The sequence below is a fragment of the Anomaloglossus baeobatrachus genome, chromosome 2 (genome assembly GCF_048569485.1).
Source record: "Anomaloglossus baeobatrachus isolate aAnoBae1 chromosome 2, aAnoBae1.hap1, whole genome shotgun sequence".
In the NCBI taxonomy this organism is placed as follows: Eukaryota; Metazoa; Chordata; class Amphibia; order Anura; family Aromobatidae; genus Anomaloglossus; species Anomaloglossus baeobatrachus.
This window is the reverse complement of record NC_134354.1, coordinates 514,396,840-514,418,898: the sequence shown is the minus strand read 5'-3', so window position 1 is coordinate 514,418,898 and position 22,059 is coordinate 514,396,840. Positions and strand designations below refer to the sequence as shown.

Here is a 22,059-nt window from a genome sequence, read left to right as displayed (position 1 = left end):
ATCTGTTTTTAGGTCCATGTGAAAAACTGTCATTTGTACTGCCTAGTTGATTTATATTGGACCGAAAGATGTCCCGGTGTACTCAGTTTTTTACACAGACACAACACTTGAGCCTAAAATACCTTGGTGTTAACATAACCTAACAGTTAAACAAATTTGCCCATACTAAAGGTTAAGTTAAACATTATACAGATAATCTGCTATATAGGAAAAATGGCAATTAAAGAAATATCAAAAAAGTCTGTGGACAAAAAAATGGTTACTAATATACTCACTATTTCAAAGCATACAGATACCCCGTTTCCTGACAAAGCCATTTGGTGAAACGAGCGTCAAGATCCTACCCTGTACCTGGTCTGCCTAATTCTTTTCCTGCTGCTTCTACTATGACTAAAGGTATTGTGTTATTTGTCCCATTTTGGCCGTCAATGGAGGAAGCACTTTAGGGTGATTAAAATATTTTGTGTGACTCACACATCACCCTCTCTCCTGCAGCCACCATTGTTTGTAGACTCATACCTTTACAGCAGGTTATATTGCCACCTTGAGGCCATCTTAAGTACTTTGTGTTATCTTGGCAAAGTGTTCCACTCTTTTTTGCCACCACTGTGCACTTGATAGACCTTTTGTGTCAATAAAATTGAATTTGGTATTTGACAATTATCTTTTTCTGGTCCTTCTCTTGTTTGTGTATCCCTGGCACTGATTCATATTCATATGTAATAGGGTATCATAATATTTAGATTTTATGTTTCGTTTTTGGACCATTTCTTTTAGGAAATTCTTTGTAGGTTTATGTAGATACCCAAATTCTAATGCCAATCATGTCGTACATAGTCCACGAATTTAAAACATCCACCAAAGTCCCATACAGTAAGACTTTTTCATTCTATTCTGGCCTTGACAAACTCCTTACTAAACTATACATCTTGAGGAGAAGCTATACTTCCTCAGTGCCTTCACAATAGTAAAAACAAACTCCCAAAGTGCTAAGCCTAGTACTGGATGAGAAGCTGAAAAAAAGCATATTGGGTATCCTACTCAAAGAGAGCAGTTGTGGCTGGTGTGTGGTCTTTGTGGCTATGAATTAATGAATGGGAACCTATATATTATCTAGAGTTTTTCTATGATAGCTTTAAGAGATGACTGAACAGTTCAAAATTTTCACAGTCACCCATGTTTTTCTCAACAGTAGAAAAATAGTGTTAAAGGAAATATTTCACCAGGTTTATGGTTCTAAGTTTCATAGCAGCATACAATAGTTACAGAGACCTTAATTCTAGTCATGTGTCACTTAATAGGCTCCTTTCTGTTTTAAAATGTATTTATTAAAGTTTTTAACAAAAATAAAAGGGAGCAGGAAAATTAGAGAGATTGTTGAGATGAAACAGCAATTAAATGGTGACGTTAGTAAATATTTAGCATAAAATATCTTTCAGGTGAGGAGGTATGGGAAAGGATTGGTGAAGGAATGTGAAGGAATGAAGGGGAGGAAAGTGTAGCAATTTAATAGGGAAATTAGGATTAAGGGAAATGGGAAAGAAAGGGTAGAGGGAAAAGGAGAACAAGATATTAACTTGCAAAACTATAAACCTTATACAAAACATATATACAAGAAAATGTACCTAATTAAAATGACCATGAAAAATTAAATACCAGAACCATATGTTTGAGAATAGTAATACTTGACATAGGCGAGTTATTTAGGTATGCAAATCAGGTGACTTCTGATCGATAAGTGTCCCAGGTGTGCCAAACTTTGAAATAGCTAGTATATTGATTATTGAAAGTGGCATAGTGCTTTTCATAGTTTCTGTGTATGGCAACCTTTTCAATAATTTGATTAAGAGTGGGGGGAGAAATATTCCTGCAGTTGGCAGCTATACTACTCTTTGTTGTGAGAAGGATATGAATGCTAATGGATCTAAAAATGGGGTCAATTAATTTGGCATCTAAAGATAAAAGAGCTAGGTGCGGGGTGATCACAATATTTGTTTTGGTAATTTGATTGATCAAGTTTGAAATACCAGTCCATAAGGTTTTTAAGATTGGGCATCCCCAGAAAAGAGGTTAAAGGTCCCCATTACCTCCACAATTTCTCCAACAAGATGGTGAAATATTATTATTAATCTGATGTAGCCTAGTTGGGGAAAGGTACCATCGCGTCATGAGTTTGGTATGTATTTCCAGAGCAGAAGAACAGATGCTTGCAGAGTGAATCGTTTTATGGCATGTTGCCAGTCTTCTTCTGGAAATGTGTGACCGAGGTCCCTTTCCCAAGTGAGAAAAGATTTTGTTTTTACAAAGCAATAATCTCCTATAATATATTGATAAATCAATTTACTACCCCAGGCCCTGCTGTCCCTAGGATTACAGAATAAAGGATCTAATAAAGATAAAAGGGGATGTTTATTATTAAGTAATCTCCGAATGGAATCTCTAAGAAAGAGCAATAGTTTGAAGTTAGAGTCAAGAATTTTGTGCTTAATTTTCAAATCCAAGAATGAAATAAAATTGGCGCCATCATGAAGGTCGATTAAGATTCGTAATTTAGAGTTTTGCCATGAGGCTGGGACTTTAATCTTGGATAAAAGTGCTATAAATTGTATAGAGAAATTTTTGACATTTTCGTATTTATTGGGATGTTTCGATTGTTTTGCTATATTTTTCCATGCGTGGAGGGTGGCAGCTATAGTTGGCGAATCGGGAGAAGGTAAAAATGGGGAAGAAAGGTGGAGGAGAATGAGGTTTTTTAAAGGACTATAGTTATTAGAGAACATTTCCAAATCCACCCAGGAAAGACAATAAGATTCATTTACCCAAAGTTGACTCTGTTTTAGTATGTTGGTAATATAATATGCATGGATATCTGAGAGCCCTATACCCCCCCTTTTTTGTGTTTAACTAGATATAGTTTAGATATTCAAGCTTTTTTGTTATGCCATATAAAATTATTTAAGATCTTTTGGAAGGAATTTAGGAATTTAATAGGAAATATCAAGGGAATAGATCGGAACAGTTATAAAATCTTAGGAAGGACAATCATTTTAAAAGTGGTAAGTCTCCCCAACCAAGAAAGATCAAATTTTTGGGCCATGTTGATATCAGCGTTAATTACTTCAATTACTCTGTTGACGTTCGTAGAAATAATAGTATGAGGGTTTTTCATTGTTTGAATACCAAGATAATCAATTTTAGAATTTTCCCAAGAGAATGAAAATAAAGATTTGAGCAGGTTAGTGGTGGGAAAGTCAAGAAAAAAAGGAAGGAGTTTAGATTTTGTTTCATTTAGTTTGTAAAAGGAGGCATTTGAATATTCATTTAGAAGGTTGAGTAATTCAGGTATAGATGTAGAGGGATCAGATAATGGAAGAATATCATTGGCATAAAGTCCTATTTTATGTGTTTTGGTTCTAGTCGATATTCCCTTAATATTGTCATTCAATCTAATGAGTTCAGCCAAGGGTTCAATAGCTAAAATAAAGAGAAGAGGGGAAAGGTGACATCCCTGCCGGGTTCCATTGGTAATGTGAAAGGACGTGGACAATTGGTTATTCGCATATACGCTAGATGAAGGACCAGAGTATAATGCCATAACTGTTCTGATAAAACTATCATTAAAGCCGAATGATGATAGAATCATCCTCAGGTAATGCCAGTTTATGTGGTCGAAAGCTTTTTCAGCATCCAGCGTTAGCAATTCAGATGGCAGTTTTTTTTTCCCATCTGATGTACGAGGTTGATGGTCCTCCTCGTGCCATCAGTGGTTTGTCGACCCTCCACAAAACCAAGCTGATCATTGTTTATAATGGTGGGAAGGATTTTCTTTAATCTATCAGCAAGCATTTTTGCATAAATTTTTACATCCGTATTTATGAGAGAAATGGGTCTGTAACAGCCAACATGTTCAGAGTCCCCCCCGGTTTTGGGATCAGAGTTATCGTAGCTTCCAGCATACCATGTTTTCCCGAAAGTAAGACAGTGTCTTACATTCTTTTTACCCCCAAAAGTCCCACTATGTCTTACTTTCGGGGTATGTCTTATATTGGAAAAAATCCCACAGCAATCGCAGCAAGTCTCCATGCAATGTACCGTATGGGGACTTGCCGCGATTGCGCCCTAAGTGTACCGCAAGTTAAGGAAACTTAACCACCAGCGGCTGCACATGAGGGCACTGAGGCTGCGTGATTTTGTATGTTGTCCATGGTCCTGATGGACCACGGACAACATTACTGCAACATTTCAACATTTCTCGGTAGCCGAGCGTTCAGCTGAGCGCCCGACCGCCGGCATGTGTCAGCTCTCAGCTGAGCGCTCGGCCGCTGGCATGTCAGGGCACTCAGCTAAGCGCTCAGCCGCCGGCATGTCAGGGCGTTCAGCTGAGCGCCAGACCGCCGGCATGTGTCAGCTCTCAGCTGAGCGCTAAGGCGCCGGCATGTCAGGGCGTTCAGCTGAGCGCCCGACCGCCGGCATGTGACAGCTCTCAGCTGAGTGCTCTGCCGCCGGCATGTGACAGCTCTCAGCTGAGCGCTCTGCCGCCGGCATGTGACAGCTCTCAGCTGAGCGCTCGGCCGCCGGCATGTCAGGGCGCTCAGCTGAGCGCTCGGCCGCTGTAACTGTACTGTAAAGAAGAAATAAATAAATAAATAAATTTTGACTACGTCTTACTTTCGGGGTACGTCTTACATTAGCCGACCCCCCAAAACCCCCACTACGTCTTACTATCGGGGGTGTCTTACTATCAGGGAAACATGGTAGTTGCTGTGAAAGAACCCGGCAGAGAGGATCCATTAAGAGCATTAGTAAGGAAGTCTGAGAGAAGGGTAGAAAAAGACTTGTAATAGTCATTAGTAAATCCATTTGGGCCAGGGGATTTTTTTGGTTTTAGGGAGTTGATTGTACATAGGGTTTCTAATTCTGTAAAAGGTGAGTTAAGAATAGTTAAGTTATGGGAGTAATTTGTGGAAGTTTTATTTTAGATAGGAGTTTATTGATTACTTCAGGAGTTGGTTGGGGAGAGTGAGGAGTGTTTTTAAGATTATAGAGCCTGGAGTAGTAATCTGCAAAGGAGTTAGCTATTTCCTCTGGATGGTGTATTGATATACCCTGAGTATTCTTAATAGATGTTATTCTATTTTTGATTCTTGCTGCTTTCACTCTTTGAGCCATTAAGCTTGTGGGTTTATTGAAGTCTGTATAATATAGCAGTTTAGAATAATATAAATATTTGTCATATTCATCAAAGAGGAGCGCTCTAAGTTGGATTCTGAGGTCTAAAAGTTCTTTATAAATGTGACTAGATGAGGCAGGAGATTGTTGTAGAAGTTTTTCTTTGTTGTATATCAATTTTTGAGTAAGTTCTATTTTCTGTCTTCTAAGTTTTTTGTGGTGGGATGATATTTTAATTAATTCCCCTCTCAAGACAGCTTTATGTGACAACCAAATTGTTGTGAGGCTTGTTTCATCATTCACGTTATCCTGAAAGTATAATTTGATGGCATTTTCAATCTGAGCTTTGTATTTCAAAGTATTAGTTATAAAAGGATTACATTTCCACAGGCAATTTTTGGGAGAGTTATAATTTAATAGAACCTCACAAGAAATGGGACAATGGTCGGAGAAGGTTTTCTGTAATATGGAAACTTTTTTAAATTTAGAGATGGACAATGAGTTTGTGAGAATAAGGTCAATTCTTGAGAAAGATTTATATATTTCTGAAAAATAAGAGTATTCTCTAGATGTAGAGTTTAAACATCTGAAACTATCCAAAAGTTCATTTTTGTGAAGCCAATTTTGAAGGTTCTGTTTCCTGTATCTAAAATTTGCAGTGGAATTAAGGATGGGGTCAGGTATTAGGTTAAAGTCACCGAGGAGTATTAGGTCGCCAACTTGGATGGTTTCTAGATTTTTAATAATTTGTTTAAGAAACGAATTTGGGTGAAATTAGGCGCATATACATTTGCAATTGTACAAGCAAAGTTATTGATTTTGCACGCTAGAATGTGAAATCTACAAGAATTATCTTTTATTTCGTTTATAAATTCAAAAGTCACCGTATTCTTAATAAGTGTAAGAACTCCAGCATTTTTCTTTTCATTGAATGAACTAAAGGAATGTACAAAATTTTTATTTTCAAATTTGATAGGATTGTTTTTAGAAATTTTCGTTTCCTGAAGACAGACAATATCTGCTCCAGAGTTTTTGATGTCTCGCCATGCCAAATATCTACGTCTGGGACAATTGAGGCCTCTTACATTGTAACTTAGGAATTTTGTACTCATTTTTAATGTAATATGGAAATTAATAACCGTAAATAATACATTAAAAGAAAAACAAGGTTAGTAATTTGACAAGTTTCCAATTCCAGTAAAAATATACTTACCTAAAACACAGGATGTGGAACCTGAGGTTTAATAGTCTTGTCAAATAACAACAACTTACAATATATAACCACTGGCAATATTCAAGACAACAGTTAAAATAAATCACAAAATAAAGAAATAACAGATAAATGAAAAGTTCTCCTTATAGGGTTAATTCTCCAAAACAGGAGAATCTCAAGTGAGGCAAAGTTTATAGAAGAAAAGCAGGTTAAGATGTTAAGATGTTCTTCACAAATAGATGGTAACAGGTAGAAGAAAAGGATAGAAAGTCTAGTAGATCTTCTTGTGGGTGGTGTGACGTATCAACCGGCTGTATTACAAAGGGCCGGTATGTTTTGCAAAAGCATGGGTGCTCTGCAATGTGAAGTTGGCTGAGACCTGTGGTTCCACAGGATTGCATTACATGCAGAGCCATGGAAGGGTGTGTGATGCTGATTACACACTCCCTACCACCTGTGGGTGTGGCTCCAGGGGTTAAAGCAATCCTGTCTCAGAACCTAGGTGGAGTGTGTGTCTAGGGCAGTCTAGATAGAGACTAGCTCCAGACGTCCAGTGTGTGGACTGGAAACAAGTGAGAGCAGGGAGCTCTGAGTGTGTGTCTAGGGCAGTCTAGATAGAGACTAGCTCCAAACGTCCAGTGTGTGGACTTCAAACAAGTGAGAGCAGGGAGCTCTGAGAGTGTGTCCAGGGCAGTCTAGATAGAGACTAGCTCCAGACTTCCAGTGTGTGTGTACTGGAAACAAGTGAGAGCAGAGCCGGGAGCTCTGGGTGTATCAGCCTGTGTGGAGGCTGAACACAAGGCTCTGATATTGAGTCTGAAGTGAGTGCAGCCAAGCCAGGCCAGGGCTGTAGGGTCGAATCTCTCCAGGACGAGAGACAGACCGGGGTCTGCAGAGGGCCCTGGGTGCTGGAAGGAACCTTGGCTAGAGTCGTACGCTGGCAGGAGCCAGAGAGTGGGGAAGTTGCTAAAACTTCCATTATGGACTTATTGTTTATGTTTGAGGGCAGTTTATGCTGAGTGTTTTTAAATAAACTGCCAGAGTTTCTATGAAGAGACTGTGTACGTGTGTTGCTGAAGCTACCTCACACCGCTGCAAGCGAGTGGAACCCCCACGTTGCAGGGCGCAACGTTACATATGGTAGAGAATGCGGGTATGCGGTCTGGTTGCTAGGGGCAACGCAGCCTGGTTGCTGAGAGTAGCGGTCTAGGACGTATTCCTCTGGATACAAGTGGTTTGCGGTGGATCGGTGGGTCCACGAACATTTTTGTCTGCGCACTCAAGCAGCTGGCGGTGGATCGGCGGGTCCACGAACAGTGACAGGGCTCTCAAGCACCTGGCGGTGAATCAGTGGGTCTGCAGGGTTCTGTGCTGCAGTGGCGAGAGACCAGTGACTGGAGGTTCCAGGCCAGCCAGAATTGTGAGACCCTGCTTGGTGAGCAGTGATACACCACAGGCTGGAGATCCTGGTTGTACGGGCGGTACAACCCGGAAAGGTTAGTGGTTCTCTAACCCCCCCTGTCTTTGACCACCGGGTATTACCCATTGGAGCGCCCTTCCTGTTCCTCTTCTCGTTGCAGCATGGAGGGGCTCCTGAACCAGCTGCTGCAGAGCCAGCAGCACCAACAGCATGTGCCAGGAGGTCCAGTGACAGCAGTGGGGGCTGAATGCCAAAAAGAGGGAATGGTCCCTGCGGACATTGTGGAGGAGCTGTACCAGTTCCTGGCCCGGGGACAGCAGGAGCTGTCAGTGTGTGGCGATGTCGCAGCCATGGACCAGTTTGAGTGTTCCCTTTGGGGCCCAGTATAGACACTAGGTGCCCAGGGAAATAAGGGCGAACGGTGTGAACTGGGGGCTAAGGACATTGCATGGAATCCCCAAAAGGGGGAGGAGTCCCAAAAAGAGGTGGTTGCCCAAAAGGGGGTGGAGCCTCAAAAAGTGGTGTTGACCCACCAGGGGGTGGAGCATTCACAAGCCGAACAGGTGGACTATAGCAAGGGGCAATGGGATTCGCCTTACCTATGTCCTACCTGCGGTATAGGCTATCCATCCAATGTGAGGCCACAGAAGTGCTCCGTGGACTTGAATGGGATAAGTGTGTCTGGTCTGTTAGACCCGGGTAGCCAGTTGACCTTAGTGAGACCCATGTCCGATCTCCATTTTATGGTGGGTAGGACAATAGAAGGACGTTGTGTGCATGGGACCACTAAAGAATATCCTCTGGCCAGGGTGCTGATTTGGATGGCCAGAGGTGTGGGGCACCCTGATGTGGGTGTAGCTCCAGATCTGCTATATCCGGTTGTCATAGGACAGGACTGTGAGTTCTTTCGGGACTTATGGAAGACAGAGGCTGTGACCGATTGCACAGGAATAAGTCGGCTCCCGTCTACAGAAGCCTCTTTTCCGCAAGAGGTTATACAGGTTCCCGGTGGGACATTGAGGTACACTGAGGAGGAGGTACCTCCACGTAAGGACAGTCCTAAGTTAGGGGTGACCAAAGATAATGGGGGACATGCCCAACTTAGTGACATGACCGTTAAAGTAACAAATGGTAGTGTGACCGTTGAAAACAGGAGAGCTCCAGACAAGGGGTCCGACACCTGGTTAAGTGCGGATGTGGTAGTCCAGAACACCAGGGGGAGTGACGATGACTCCAGAATAGACTCTGACGTTACTAAAGTGACAAATGAGTACAGTGACAGACTGATGAGCAAAGAGGGGAAATCCTCCTCCAGTCGCCAAAGGCGCAACAGGCGCAGAGGGGCAAAGCAAGCTACAACCTCAGAAAATATGGACCAGGTAGAGACAGTGTTGTGTATGTCTGCCCACAGTGTGGATTCCCTTCCAGAATCTGAGTATGCAGAGAAGGTTGAGAAAGGCACGTTGCCGATAGCAACCGCTAATGTAGAGTCGGAAAGCAAAATCATGCAAAAGAAAGTTGTGTCTGGGCTGGAACTGACACATTGTAACGACAGAATTCAACAGGGTGAAATTGCAGGGAAAGAACCGACCAAAGAAGTAATGGCGGTGTCTTCTATAATTTCCAAGCATGAAGCTGGTGGTCTGTCAGATGAAAGCGCTGTAGGAGATAACATCCTACAGAGTAATATAGGAGAAGTAAACCTAGACAGTGTTGGTGGAGTACAAATTCACAAAGGTCCTGGTGAGCGGACCGGTAAGCCACCCAGTGTTGAGGTGCTGAATGTTGAAAAGGGTGCCAAGGCTCTAAAAAGAACAGAGTACTGTGCTGAAGGGCATGACACCCTGGTAGAAGGTGATGTTGTAAAGGCCGAAGAGAAGGCAGAGGGTGACACTGCAGAGACCCAAGAGGAAGTTGGAGGGAATGCAGTGAAGTCCCAAGACATGGCTGATGCTGTAAAAATGGAAAGAGCCTCTGAGGAAGAGGTGAAGATCGGACCAGAGGTCTCATCCAGAACTGAGAGCCTGCCTGACCTGCTTGGTATAGAGAAGCTTGTCGGTAAGAAGAGTAAGAAACCCAAAGGTTCTGAAGCTGAGACCCAAGAGAGGGGTGACTATGACAAAGTTTCACCCCATGGAAAGGCCGGAGGTGTAGAGGTGGAAGAAGCCTCGGAAATAGTGTGTCATAGACCAGAGAGGTCTGCAAGTGAAGACTCAGTCAAGAGGATGAGCCAAGACCATCTGCAACAAGAGATACTTCTTAGGCAGGCTACTAAGAGTTTAGTAAGGGAGTTGGAGAAAGAAGTGGCTGAGCTCCGAAGTCACTTGGCAGAGTACCAGTCCAGGTCCCAGGTAGCTTTGGAACAGATGGAGCAGCGAGTGTCGATCCTGACCAAACTTGTTGAAGCAGGGGAGACCCAAAAAGAGCTGACTCTGGAAGTGAAATTGGACAAGCATGTGGAAGCAGCAGGGATGAATGAGACTTCTGTAGTCAAGTGCATGGTGGATATACCTGAGGACTTAAGAGAAGCGTGTGCCATCGAGTGCATGCATGATGACTTTAAGAGAGCTGTGGAAGCATGTGAGGTCTACTGTACCCCAAAGGCTGAACAGTTAGTGATATTGTCCACCAGTGAAATTACTGGGCAGCGGGTGGCTATTCTAAAGGACATGCACTTCAGATGTGTTCGTATGAAGTGGCAGGTCCAACTGCAAAATGAGGAAGCCACTAGACAGCTAGAGTATAAAAGGAAAGCGCAGAGTCTGGCGGAAGATATCGTCCAAGTACCCCGGGCTCTGGTGGGGAGAGTCATTGGAAAAAACGGACGAGTCATGCAAGACATGGTGAATAAGTCGGGATTGGTGAGATTAAGAATCCCTGCTGCTAATGAGAGCAAGATACCCAGGGAAGCTGGTATGGTTCCGTTCGTCTGTGTCGGGACTGTAGAGAATCTTGGAAACATTCGAAGCCTTCTTGGATATCGGGTAAACCATGTACATGACATGGAGCGGTTGAGGCAAGAAAACCTGAAAATTGAGGAGCAGCTTCGCCAACTGTGTGGGGGACAGCAGCCGTCTTCTCCCCGTTGTTCAGAGGAAAGAAGTGGAAGATGGCGTGTCGGTCCAGTAGTTAAGACACGCGATAAAAGTAATCGCCGACAGAGAAGTACCCTGCGATGTACTGTAGATAGTGGCCGCTATGAGCTTAGAGTTCCCGACAGTAGCCTTGGGGGTACACGAGTAGGCCTAGGTTCGGACAAGACTGTAGGTTTGACGGAGAACGTGTCTCTCAACTACTGTGACCCTGGGAGGGGGTCAGGGAGAGAACGGTCCGGAAAGGGGACGTCCTTTAACCCTAGGTTGACACGACAAGGTTTGGTGACAGTGTCGGGCGATGTCTCAGGGACTAGTGCTCTTGGGCACCTTGGTCGGCCCTCTCGACTGGTGGGGCATGGCTGCGGGGATACCCTGTCTCGCGGCCCCAGGTCGTTGGCTAATGCTCTCCCCTACGGGTTTGAACAGAGGGAGAGGGTATGTGACGTATCAACCGGCTGTATTACAAAGGGCCGGTATGTTTTGCAGAAGCATGGGTGCTCTGCAATGTGAAGTTGGCTGGGACCTGTGGTTCCACAGGATTGCATTACATGCAGAGCCATGGAAGGGTGTGTGATGCTGATTACACACTTCCTACCACCTGTGGGTGTGGCTCCAGGGGTTAAAGCAATCCTGTCTCAGAACCTAGGTGGAGTGTGTGTCTAGGGCAGTCTAGATAGAGACTAGCTCCAGACGTCCAGTGTGTGGACTGGAAACAAGTGAGAGCAGGGAGCTCTGAGAGTGTGTCCAGGGCAGTCTAGATAGAGACTAGCTCCAGACTTCCAGTGTGTGTGTACTGGAAACAAGTGAGAGCAGAGCCGGGAGCTCTGGGTGTATCAGTCTGTGTGGAGGCTGAACACAAGGCTCTGATATTGAGTTTGAGGTGAGTGCAGCCAAGCCAGGCCAGGGCTGTAGGGCCGAATCTCATCAGGAGGAGAGACAGACCAGGGTCTGCAGAGGGCCCTGGGTGCTGGAAGGAACCTTGGCTAGAGTCGTACGCTGGCAGGAGCCAGAGAGTGGGGAAGTTGCTAAAACTTCCATTATGGACTTATTGTTTATGTTTGAGGGCAGTTTATGCTGAATGTTTTATAATAAACTGCCGGAATTTCTATGAAGAGACTGTGTACGTGTGTTGCTGAAGCTACCTCACACCGTTGAAAGAGAGTGGAACCCCCACGTTGCAGGGCACACCGTTACAGTGGTTAAAAGGTCCATGGAAAAGTCCAAGTTATTTATCCAGGAAGACAAATAAAGAAGGTTGTAATAATAGGAATCCAAGTGGCAAACTGTTGCCCATGAAAGGACTAAACAGTATTTGTAATCCATATGGTCCTTTTTTGGTTCTTTGTTCCTGTCTAAAGATTGCAGAAAATGTTGGCCATCCTCTGGGGAAAGAATGGGAACCACTTTGCCATTTAGCCAAATGAGGAGTTTGGTTGGAAAACCCCAATGATATTGGATACCCCAATCTTTAAGTCTCCTAGTAGTATCAGAGAAGGAATTTCGCAAATTCATAGTCTCTCTTGAAATGGCAATAAACACTTTGACGTGTCTAAAGGGATCTGACAATGATGTAGTATTTTTCATGTAGGACAAAAGTTTTTCTTTGGTGCGCAAATAATGAAATTTTAAAATGACATCTCTGGGAATTTCAGGAGCAAGAAACCTAGGCTTTGGCAGACAACGGATCCTATCAATGATAACGTCAGAATCTGACAGAGTCGGAATAGCAGTTTTTAATAGGCATTTGGTGTAGTTCTCTAAGTCATAAGCTGGTATTATTTCAGGAATGCCCCTGAGCTTCAAGTTCTAACGTCTTGACCTGTCTTCAAGGTCTGCGACCTTAGTTTTCAAAGATCGGATTTGGGATTGTAAGTCTTCCTGACCCTGGGTGAGAATCACTGTGTTTTCTTCTATCCTTGTCATTTTTTCACCAAAGTTGTCTAATCTAGCATTTATAGCCACCAGATCGTCTTTCAAAGTTTTAGTTTTTTGCTCTAGAGCGACATTTATATCAGTCTTAAGAGAAGATATTAAATGAACCATAAACGATTCCATGTCCGCTCTGTCTGGCGCTTTTGTGGCATCCCAAGGTTGTACATTATCAAGTGTCACCCATGTTTGATCAGTAGTGTTAAGTTCCATTTTAGATCTCTGTTTTCTATGAACAGGTGAAAAAGCCTCATTACTAGAACCTGAAGTGGACACAGAGAAAGCATTTTTTGTATGGTTACGGTAAGTATCTGTTCCTTTACGTTTGTTAGTCCCTGTCTTAGAAGTGTCCATGTCATCAACTCCCAAGGGGCCATCCTTGTCTTGTTCGAAATAATTAAATAAAGGCGGTTTAATGTGTTTGGTTTCCGCTTGTGTAATTTTGTCATCCTGAGGTAATTCCAGGGCAGCACAACTTCCATTCAAAAAGTCCTTATGATAAGTGTCACATTGAGACTGTGTTGTTTTGGCGTCTTTTTTTGTAGATAAAGGGGAGGTGGTAATCTTCTTTGAAACTGTAGGTTGAGGATTTTTTCCGGAATTTGATCCAGGATTCAGTTTTTGTGTTTTGTTTGATGGGTTACTATAAAGAATTTTAGGCTTTGTTTCCTTCTCCATTTTAAATGAAAAGAAATGTCAATATACGTCAGTGTGAATTCAACAACTCCCTTTAAAAAATTTTTGTTAAAAAAAGGATATTATCCCTTTAAGAGCTACACCTTTAAAAGAGATCAAAGTAAAAAGTGTTAAAGAAGACAATGCAATATGTCTTTAAAGTTTGGACCATGTAAAAAATGTTATGTTCCTTTTTATTATAATCTGGGATAATCAAGTTTAGACTTTTTGCTACGTCTCTATGGCAATCAAAATGGCAGCGGCGCGTGCTTGCTCCGGAGCTGTCTATATAGCGACAATAAAATTAGGTCTGGGAGCTTGTACCAGCTTTATTTCCACATGGTTGATCAGGTATTACAATGGGAACATTAAAGAACAGAGAGTCATTCACCAGAAAGGTATCGGAGGGTGTCAGTGTAATCACTGCTGAGTTTAATAGAGCCAGCTTCTCTGTTGCCTCGGGAACAAAGATGGTGGCAGCACTAGCTCACTTCTAATGTGATTTTTTGAGTGGCTGACAAAGGACTCCAAGGGTCATTGAGATTAGGGACAGAGTTTCTTTTAGTTCTGGCAAGATTTGCTGGTATGTGATCACAGTTAAGGATGATAATACTGACAGTGTGAGGACCAGAGATGCGGGGAGATAATGTGTGACAGGAGCGCACTAACAGTTCTCTTATGTGCCAAAGTTTTTCATCAATATCTCCACTGTGCCACCTCAGATTTCTTTGGAAATGGTCTTGAGATGCTCCCTAGACTTTCCCACAAATGGTACACTAGTTTTGCGCAGGTTTAATTGAGTGAATTAACAGGACACTATTAACCCCTTCAGCCCCAAGCCTATTTTGACCCTAAAGACCAGGACATTTTTTGCAAGTTTGACCAGTGTCATTTTATGAGGTTATAACTCTGGAACGCTTCAACGGATCCCGGTGATTCTGAGATTGTTTTTTCATGACATATTGGGCTTCATGTTAGTGGTAAATTTAGGCCGATATATTTTGCGTTTCTTTGTGAAAAAACGGAAATTTCGCGAAAATTTTGAAAATTTTGTGACTTTCTAAATTTTAATTTTTATGCTCTAAAACCAACGAGACATATGACACAAAATAATTAATAAATAACATTTCCCACATGTCTACTTTACATCAGAACAATTTTGGGGAAAAAAAATTAAGGAAGTTATAGGGGTTCAAAGTTTATGAGCAATTTCTCATTTTTACAACAAAATTTACAAAGCCAATTTTTTTAGGGACCACATCACATTTGAAGCGATTTTGAAAGGTCTACATGACACAAAACACCCAAAAGTGACACCATTCCAAAAATGGCACCCCTCCGGCTACTCAAAACCACATTCAAGAAGGTTATTAACCCTTCAGCTGCTTCACAGTAACTAAAGCAATGTAGAAGGAAAAAATGAACATTTTACTTTTTGCAACAAAAATGTTAATTTAGCCTCAAATATTGCATATTCACAAGGGTAGCAGGATTAAATGAACCCCCAAAATTTGTTGGGCAATTTCTTCTGAGCACGCAGATACCTCATATGTGGCGAAAAACCACTGTTTGGGCGCACGGCAGGACTCGGAAGGGAAGGAGTGTCATTTGACTTTTTGAACAGAAAATTAGCTGGAATCGTTAGCCGCACCATGTTGCGTTTGCAGAGCCCCTGAGGTGCCGAAACAATAGAGCTCCCCCACATGTGACCCCATTTTGGAAACTAGACCCCTCATGGAATTCATCTAAATGTTTATTGAGCACTTTGAACCTCTGGGGGCTTCACAAAAGTTAATGGAGTTGAGCTGTGAAAACAAGGTAGCTTTTTTTTCACAAGGGTATCAGGAAAAATTGCACCATAAAATGTATTGTGCAATTTCTCCTGAGTACACAAACACCTCATATGTGGTGGAAGTCAAATGTTTGGGCGCACAGCAGGGCTCAGAATGCAAGGAGCGTCATTTGACGTTTCAAACGCAAAATTGTCTGGGATAATTAGCGTATTCCATATTGTGTTTGGAGACCCCCTGAGGTGCCAAAACAGTGGAGCTCCCCCCCATGTTACCCCTTTTTGAAAACTAGACCCCTCATGGAATTTATCTAGATGTTTATTGAGCACTTTGAACCGCTGGGGGCTTCACAAAAGTTAATAGAGTTGATCTGTGAAAATAAAAAAAAAAATTTCACTAGAAAACTGTGACTTCAACCAGGTAGTTTTTTTTTCCACAAGGGTATCAGGAAAAATTGCACCATAAAATGTATTGTGCAATTTCTCCTGAGTACACAGATACCTCATATGTGGTGGAAATCAAATGTTTGGGTGCACAGCAGGGCTCAGAATGCAAGGAGCGTCATTTGATGTTTCAAACGTAAAATTGTCTGGGATAATTAGCGTATTCCATGTTGTGTTTGGAGACCTCCTGAGGTGCCGAAACACTGGAGCTCCCCCACATGTGACCCCATTTTGGAAACTAGACCCCCATGGCATAGAAAAAAAAACAGGGTGCACGCACGAATGTTCTGCAAAAAAGGGGGGGGGGACTAGGTGGGATGGGAAAAAGAAGTCCTGTCCAAAGTCGAGTACAACTGCAGGACGATTGCTGTTCAGGTACCTAATTGTTCATGTTTTGTTTTGTTTTTTTCTTTATTTTCGGTGCACAAAAAAAAAAGCAAAAACTAGAGCAACAATTACGTACCTGATCAGCCAATCACGTAGCTGATTAGCACTTGGCGGCAAGCGGGTGGGGGAGGAGGGGGGAGAGGGAGTGGGAGATGCGATTGGGGATAGTTAAAAAAGAGCCACGAACAATACTTACAGGATGGATCAGAACAGCGGCAGAGGGGGGGCGGCAGATGGGGGGGCAGCGGCATATAAAGGGAGTATCTGTGAATGTGAGACTGCAGCGGCTGGGATAGGGTGGGGGCGGATAGGAGAGGGCGCAGTGGATGCAGGAGCGGCAGAGGATGGGGGGAAGGGGAGATGGGGGGATGGGAGGGAAGGGGAGTGGGAGGTGGGATTGGGGATAGTTACCCTACAGGATGGATCTAGGCAGCAGGATCACAGGAGATGAAGGAGGCAGCAGATCGGGGAGGGTGAGCGGTGGGAGAGGGAGCGCAGCGCAGATCACGGAGGAGACAGGTGAGTAGAGCACAGATCACGGGGGTGACAGGTGAGGGCGCACAGATCAAGGGGGTGACAGGTGAGGGAGCACAGGTCACGGGGGTGACAGGGGAGAGAGCACATATCACGGGGGTGATAGGGGAGGGAGCACACATCACGGGGGTGACTGGTGAGGGAGCACAGATCACGGGGGTGACAGGTGAAGGAGCACAGATCACAGGGGTGACGGGGAAGGGAGCACAGATCACAGGGGTTACAGGGGAGGGAGCGCACATCACGGGGGTGACAGGGGAGGGAGCGCACATCACGGGGGTGACAGGGGAGGGAGCGCACATCACAGGGGTGACAGGGGAGGGAGCGCACATCACGGGGGTGACAGGGGAGGGAGCGCACATCACGGGGGTGACAGGGGAGGGAGCGCACATCATGGGGGTGACAGGGGAGGGAGCAAACATCACGGGGGTGACAGAGGAGGGAGCGCACATCACGGGGGGGACAGGGGAGGGGGCGGGTAGCCGATCTCGGGGGTGAAAGGTGGGAGGAGCGGGCAGCACTTCACGGAGGGGTGGGGGCGAGCAGCACATAACGGAGGGGGCGAGCAGCACATAACAGAGGGGAGGGGGCGGGCAGCACATAATGGAGGAGAGGGGAGGGAGCGCACATCACGGGGGTGAGAGGTGGGGGGTAGCGGGCAGCACATCACGGAGGGGAGGGGGCGAGCAGCACATAACGGAGGAGGCGCGCAGGACATAACGGAGGAGAGGGGGCGGGGAGCACATAACGCAGGAGAGGGGGTGCGCAGCACATAACGCAGGAGAGGGGGTGCGCAGCACATAACGGAGGAGAGGGAGCGCGCAGCACATAACGGAGGAGAGGGGGCGGGGCCAGGCAGCACATAACGGAGGAGAGGGGGCGGGGCCGGGCAGCACATAACGGAGGAGAGGGGGCAGGGCCGGGCAGCACATAACGGAGGAGAGGGGGTGGGGCCAGGCAGCACATAACGGAGGAGAGGGGGCGGGGCTGGGCAGCACCTAACGGAGGAGAGGGGGCGGGGCCGGACAGCACATAAGGGAGGAGAGGGGGCGGGCAGCCGATCACGAGTGGAGGGGGCTGGCAGCACATCACAGAGGTGAGGGGCCGGGCAGCAGATCGGGGGGAGCGGTGGCACTGTGGCAGATGGAGGGCGGCGGCGGCAGATCGGGAGGCTTTTCGCCGGTTTCATACAGTGCAATGGCAGCGCGGCAACTTCCGGGACCCATGTTCCAGTCACATAACAGCATGGGACCGGAGCTTGTCGCCCTGCCATTGCACTGTGTACACTCACTGTGCTGGCGTGCTGCAGGGACCGACAAGTGAAGCTGATGGGGGTGGTCACCGGCCACAGATCCACTGTGATTGGAGAGATCGGTCACAAGGCCGATCTCTCTAATCAGAGCTACTGGAGCTGGGGAAAGGTGATCCAGTGAGGTCACCACCCAGCTCCAGCTATGGCTGCACTGGTCAGGGCTGGATTTCAATGTTTCAGTCACTTTAAATGGCTGGAATATTACAGTGGCTGTGATTGGTTGAGCGGCGTTCGTCAGCTAATCACAGCCTCCGTAGGTCCGGGGAGGAGGCACCACCCCTCCTGAGGTCAGGTACAGGTCCCCTTCTCCCCAAATCTGCGGTTTGTGTTAACCAATCGCAGTTACCGGGGGCTCCGGTGCCACGAATACGTCATGACGGAAAGATCCGTCCTTGGTCGTTAAGGCCCAGGGCACCATGACGGATCTTTTCCGTCCATGGTCGTGAAGGGGTTAAATGAAGGTACTTCCACTGATAATGTATCTGAGATTAGCAGTTAGATTGCCATTGATTTCTATGAGCCAGTGTCTCCATCACCACGGCAACTAAAATAACTGCTGCACGAGCACACTCCCAGAAAATCCTTTCACAGGCTAATGAGCATTTTCTGTGGTCTTTTATTACTGGGGTTAGAAAATATTTTTATTAGTATAAATGTGAGGAGGTGATGGTGCACATTAGCAGGATCATTTTGCTGTCACTAGCTGAACTGGGGACATGAGGAGAGGAGATGTGTTGTGAGGTACGCACTTACTGAACTTCTGCCCGCCACAGATTTTTTCGAGTATCTCCGCTGTGCCACCTCAGATTTCCTCAGGAATAGTCTTGAAATACTCCCCAGACCTTTCCACAGACGGTCCACTGGTTTTTAGTCTGTCAAAATTACTTTAATTTTTGCGTATTTGCCACTTTTGAAGATGACCGTTGCTCCTACTCCTTTTAGGCTGTGACATCATCACCGGCAAGCTCCGCCTCAATAGGCTCCTTTCTGTATATTTTAGAATATCACTTTTTTATCTGCTAACCTTTTCAATGATGAGCTGTCTTATTTCACTAGCTCCATTAATTGACACATTTCTGCCTACAATGTGCATAGTTAGTAAGCTGAAAATCAGTGGTGGTGTACAATAACACCTGTGTCATGAATGTGAAGGGCTACATATCAGGAGCCTATCATTGAAAAGGCTAGCAGAGCTACAGCACATATTGCAGTGCTATTAGATTACAGCAAAAGCTCATTAAGAGACGCAGTATTAGGGGTACTTCACACACAGCGAGATCGCTACTGAGATCGCTGCTGAGTCACGTTTTTTGTGACCTCATTAGCGATCTCGCTGTGTGTGACACTGAGCAGCGATCTGGCCCCTGCTGTGAGATCGCTGCTCATTACACACAGTGCTGGTTGGTTTTTTATTGTTGCTCTCCCGCTAATAAGCACACATTGCTGTGTGTGACAGCGAGAGAGCAACAATCCTCAATGTGCAGGGAGCAGGAGCCGGCGTCTGACAGCCTGCGGTAAGCTGTAACCAAGGTAAACATCGGGTAACCAAGGTGGTTACCCGATATTTACCTTCGTTACCAGCCTCCGCAGCTCTCACGCTGCCAGTGCCGGCTCCTGCTCCCTGCACATGAGCCGGCAGGACACATCGGGTAAATAAGCAAAGGTTTGCTTATTAACCCGATGTGTGCTGTGGCTACGAGTGCAGGGAGCCAGCGCTAAGCGGTGTGCACTGGTAACTAAGGTAAACATCGGGTAACCATACCCGATGTTTACCTTAGTTACCAGTGTCCGCAGCTTCCAGACGCCGGCTCCGTGCAAGCGCAGCATCGCTTGCACGTCGCTGCTGGCTGGGGGCTGGTCACTGGTCGCTGGTGAGATCTGCCTGTTTGACAGCTCACCAGCGACCATGTAGCGATGCAGCAGCAATCCTGACCAGGTCAGATTGCTGGTCGGATCGCTGCAGCATCGCTAAAGTGTGAAGGTACCCTTAGAATCAGGTTTTCTGACATTTGTTATTCTTATTTCCTATGTGTCAGCTTAAACATGTTGACAAATGATCATTAAGCCAGCCATACATTTAAAATAACGGTCAGCTGAAGCTTGGGCAGCCCACAGCTATTCCGAATCTGCTTGGCCAAACATGCTAGTGGTCAGTAATAGTGTTCAGGGTAATTTCAGTTAGGTGAAAAGAAAAGCATTGGGCATTTTGAAATTTAGAATATTCAGTCAGTCCTTTGATACCTTAATACAGAAGAGATGGTTTTCTACTATTTGATAACTTCAGATTTTAATAATTTAATATGTATGAACACCTTTACAGAATTTTATCTTAGCCCAAGTCTCCCACTACTGAGGAGATATAATGAAGTAAAACTCAACCTTGATAATAGATAAGAAAGGTCCTTCTGCCACATTAGAAGACACCATTATGATATGTGGCACATGCTAAGATACGGCAAGATTTCGTGCCTCAAACTAATAGCATGTACTTCCTCTGTACAGGCTTTTTCCTACTGAATAAATACATTCCTTGATTGTAGAAATCCATTCTGCTAAACCTGATAAATTTAGTGTTGAAATTGTATGCAAATGAGCAGCATGTGCTAAGAAATGGTACACTGCTCTTGATATTCTACCTATTCCGTACCTGCAGCTTGTCTCTAAAGTCATGAGGACTGTAACAACTCAAACTGGCCATATGTGCTGGGGTGAACTATTCTAATTTCTGCCAGTTGTGCTATTACTTTTGTTCAGTAAGTCAAGGGACATGAGCAGTTGGCTGATGTGGGTTGGACTGTCTGTTGCCCCTTTTTTATGATAATTTGTGGAATTCATGCTGATTACGGATTGTATCAACCCCCTGCATTTGGGTTACTAGTCTACATCATTTGGAGGACAATTAGGAAGTCTAATTAAACTAGTGAAAAATGTGTTTTTATGAACAGTCATTATTATCTCCCCCAATCCTGTGGGGCACAATTCCCTTAAATGTGAATTGAGGGGTATAAAAAGGGATCTGCTCCTGTAACTGGTGTGATTCTACAGAACTTCGGCCTATGGACCATAGTTCCAGCTGGTGGATTACTGAACTGCTCCACTGCCCAACACTGAGTCCATAAATTTGTTTGGTGAACCCAGGTTGGGACAATTTGGTAATCTGGCCACATAGCTCACAGTGTTCAGTCAGCTTCTTAAGCTTGCTGATATCTCCTCTCAGTGGGTGCCTGCCAAATGTGCAAGCCGAAGTAGTTGGCCCTGGATGTCCCAAAATTCACAGAGGTTCTCACCCCTGGTGTGCCAGCAGAAGTGTAAGACTTTTTTTTGTCCTTGAGGAAGGGGACTGTTAATGCCCCCGAAAAGTGCGTCGGATCAATCTCAGCATAAACTTTCTATTGTCTTGCGGTGAAAAGGCTTAATTGTATGATTCATCCAAGCTCCAAACTTGTCTAACGGGTGGACGCCCAAGATAACTCCTATATTTGTGCCCCGGGAGGATCTCTAACCCCGGAACCTAACCACCTGTCTGTCTCCCAGAGCAGAGCTGTGACCTGACGTAACCTTGTTGGTATCCCCATCTCCAGGCACCAGGAGTCTATACAGAGGAAACCTGGTGTATCCCTGCTGAAATTGCCGTGTTCAGGCACCAAGAATATATACAGCGCAAAGATCGCATTGCCTCTAGAACCTCCAGACTGGTGGCCGCTTGTCAGGTATCTTGTACAGGACATCCAAGACGGGCGCCCGGTGTTTCATTGCTATCCTGCTATACTTCTTTATGACTGCAGCAGTAATACACTAGGAGTGTGGGAAAATTCAAACCCACAAAGAAGAGCGGGGTTTATGTGGAGCGCATGTTTCAGAGCAATATCTGAAAGTTTTTCGAGCAACTGCAGTACATTAATCTATACTGTTTTAGAAAGGAGCATATCCTTGTGGAATTCCTGGACGTTCCCAGATTTACTTATGTATTTGTTTGTGGAAAACCTTTAACCCCTTCTCCAACCAAAAAAACTTTTTATCTTTTCTCTGAAATAGATGGTAGCCGCCGGCCGGGGCTCCATACGTTTATAGGGTTTTTAGAGTCTTTTCAGA

The 22,059-nt window shown here is 44.9% G+C and overlaps 1 protein-coding gene across 1 annotated transcript in view; it reads right to left on the bottom strand.

The window, feature by feature from the left end:
• Positions 1–22,059, bottom strand: part of LOC142290334 (zona pellucida-like domain-containing protein 1) — a 249,459-nt gene that overhangs the window by 192,046 nt on the left and 35,354 nt on the right. The gene's annotated exons all lie outside the window — the stretch shown is intronic.